Here is a 3,561-nt window from a genome sequence, read left to right as displayed (position 1 = left end):
CAGGAGCTGGGGCTAGGGGTGCCGGCCCCCCCCCACCCCGCACACACGCACCCTTGGCGGGGCCCCTCCCGCGGCGCGCCCCCGAGGTCGGGCAGCTCCCAGGTGTCTTTGGGGACGAAGAGAAAGGCCACAAAGCGACAGAGGGAGCAAAGAGAAGGCGCAGGAGCTGGGGCTAGGGTCCTGCGGGCTCGCCTGGGCTTGGGCTCCAGGGGGTCACTGAGGAGGCTCAGGGGTCGCGCGTGGCCCCCAGGCTCACCCCTCCCGCACGGCCCCCCTTTCCTCCTCTTTTCCCCGGCTCCTGGCTCCCTCTCAGTACGGTCCTTTCTCCTCCCTCCGAGCCCTCTCCTCCCGGGCGCGGGCGCGGGGCTCAGTCCTGGGATTAAGAGAAAAGAGGGAGGAGAAAAGAGAGAGGAAGGGAGGGGGTCGGAGGAGAAAAGGGGACGATCCTCCAAACGCGGTGTTGAGTTTCAGCCCGGGACCCTCGGGCCAAGCTGCTCCCTCGCCCAGTCCTCTCCCGCGCCCGCTTCCTCCGGACCTCGCGGCAGACCTCCGGGGGTCTGGTAGCTCCCGGGAGCGTCCTCTCCCTGCCACGCCCCGCTCACCCCCGCAGACCCTGTGCCTCTCTCAGCCTCCCTTTCATTAGCCCCACATCTGTCTTTCGCTTGGGAGGGAGCGCGCTCCTTCCGTCTTGCTGGTGTCCTCAGCGGAGCTCCCTGGTGCTGCCTCTGCAGGGGTGTCAGGGGTACCCGGACACTCTTGCGGGGCACAGGCCGGAAGTCTGGCGCTGGGTCTGGATTCTGGCCCTGGCAGAGAACATGAAGCCTGAGCGTCTGGTCTCAGATCTATGGGCGGGCCGGTTGGACGGCCTTTTAGCCTCCCGTGCCAGTCTGGGCCTGTCCCCCATCTTCAGCCTGGTTAGCTCTTGCTGCTGCAAGGATTGAGAACCCCCGCACAAAAGGGCAGAACTCCTTCAAAGGGACTGGATCTAACTCCTGAGGAGTTCAGCTCAGGGCTGGGCTCGGAGCCTTTTTACACTTCTGCCCACCTCCTTCCAGCCACCCTCTTTCCTGGATCTTTCTTTTGGGCACACATCAAAGCCTTTTAGAGGCTTGAAGGAAACTTTACATTTTTGAGGTTTTTGGTATCTAAAAAAAGCAGGATGCTAAATGGAGTCGAAAAGCTGCAGCATATTTTCAATATTTACATTTTACAAATTAACACTTCGAACTCACAGAATAGACAATGTATAACCTCATCTGGAAATAACATCGGAAATCAATTTAAGGCCTTTTGTGAACCTGAGGTGGGGACTACCCCTCCCCCGTAGCCCATGGGGTCACACCTCCTGGCATTTCCCAAGACTTCTTGGAGGGAGCATGCCTGCCCCAGCCTTTTTCCACCCCATTGCCTGGGAGCCTATGAAGCATCCCCTACACAGGAGAGTGGGTTAGGGAGCGGCTCTGGGGTGAACATGGGGATGAATGTTGTTGGCTCTGGCCTTGGCTGTCAGTGATGGAATGCGGATGCAGGGATGGGCCTGGAAATCTTGAAAAGACTTATTCTCCATTAGAATGTGAAGGAAGTTTTAAATTTCCAGAGACATCTGAATGAAGAACCCTGTATCGCAGCTGCAGTCTAGTTGGAAGCAGTCACTAGGAAAGACTTTCCATCCTTCTTCAAATCCCAGCCCCAGTGGGCCTGGCTGCCTGGCACTAGATATAAAGTTGCTGGGTATGACCTCTGCCCAGGGTCTGCCAAGGCAAATAGGGGGCTCAGGTGGAGGTGGCCAGACTATCTGGTCTCCAAAGATGAGTGTGTGGCACAGAGAAATAGATGGAGACCAAAAAAGGCAAAGCAGAAAGGAAGCTGCTCAGACCAGGCAAAATGGTGGCTCAGGAGATGAGAAATGGTACTTAGTACCTGGGGAATGTAGGTGAGGAACTGCAGAGTCCAAGCCAGCAGAACAAAGAGACTGCTTCTGGAATTCCCAGGCATGGAGTAGAGCCAATCTTGGGAGTGAGTCCTGGTTTATTAGCTGTGTGACCTTGGTAAAGTTGTAGAACACCTCTGGATCTCAACTTCTCATCTGTAACAGTGACTTTGGACTTTGGTGAAGTGTAAATGTATGGAAAATGTCTAGCATACTACTTGGGCTAATCACCTTTCCTTCACTGTGACAAAATGTCTGGGGAAAACGATGTAAAGGGGGAAAGGCTTGTTTTGATTCATGGCTTCAAATGGTTCAGTCCATTTTTGATGACTCCAAGATAGAAACACCATGGCAGAAAGATATGGTGGAGGAAAGCTGCTCACCTCATGGCAGCCAGGAGGCTGAGGTAAAGAGCCAGAGAGGAAGGGCTCGGGGAGAAGATATAGTCCTCCAACTCAAATCCCCCATGACCTACTCCCTTCAGTAGGCCCCACCTCCATAATTTTCATCCCTTCCTAACAATGTCATCAAATTACGATCTTATCAGTGGATTACTCCACTGATGATGACAGAGCCCTCGTGATCCAGTCACCTTCCTAGAAGACTCACCTTTGAACACATGAGACTTTTTTGGGGGGCGGAGGGGGGGAGTTTTCTTCCAGTACTGGGAACCGAACTCACGACCTTGTGCTTGCCAGGCAGGTGCTGTGCCACTGAGCTAAATCCCCAGCCCCGAGACTTTTTTTTGGTACTGGGGATTGAACTCAGGACCTTCTGCTTGCCAGGCAGGTGATTGTACCGCTGAGCTATATCCCTGACCCCCCCCATGTGAGACTGTTGGGGAACATTTTAGCTCTGAATCATTATACTATTCCTCCATGATTTTTCCCTTTTATCTTGGGTTCCCTCTAACGTTCATGAAAGCTGGACAGGTGTCTTTGTTGAGGGTAGGAGAAGGCTTTCCCATATACTTTTACCCTTACTTCTGCCCTCTTTTTCACAAACAGTTGTTTACGATGTTTCAAATATGTTCAGGAAGAGTTGTGTTTTTTTTTTTTGTTTTGTTTTGTTTTTTGTCTTTTTGAGACAGGGTCTCGCTATGCAGTTCAGGCTGAACTTGAGCTCACTTTATAGCCCAGGCTGGCCTCGAACTTGCAATGATCCTCCTGCCTCAGCCTCCTGAGTGCTGGGATTACAGGCGTGCACCACCATGCCCAGCAATTCAGAAAGAGTTCTGGGCTCTGGTGCCACTGAAGAAAAACCAGACTGGTAGGTGGCTAAGACCCTGGGAGGGCAGCAGCCTCATTTAGCAAGTCCCACAAGGTTGTCCCACCATATTCTGGGGCTAGGAATGACTCCCACCTAGGCTCAGGTCTTCTGGCTCCCTCTTTCACTTTTCTAGCAGTGCCCAACCGGCTGGTCTTTTCCACATTACCCAGATGTCCTTCTTGTTACTCTGAACTTCTCAGGTACTCAGTAATTCTTCCAGCCCTCCTCTCTTTGGGCTTAGAGTACCCAGACTGCCTGGATTCTAATTCTGGCTCCAGTACTAACTAGTGACCTTAGCTACCACGTGATTTTTGGAACTCTTATCCTGTGGAGGTAAAGGACAACAGCTGCGGGGATGAAAC

The sequence above is a fragment of the Chinchilla lanigera genome, unplaced genomic scaffold, assembly GCF_000276665.1.
Source record: "Chinchilla lanigera isolate Chin_1 unplaced genomic scaffold, ChiLan1.0 scaffold00008, whole genome shotgun sequence".
NCBI classification, from domain to species: Eukaryota; Metazoa; Chordata; class Mammalia; order Rodentia; family Chinchillidae; genus Chinchilla; species Chinchilla lanigera.
Note: the sequence above shows the minus strand (reverse complement) of the source record.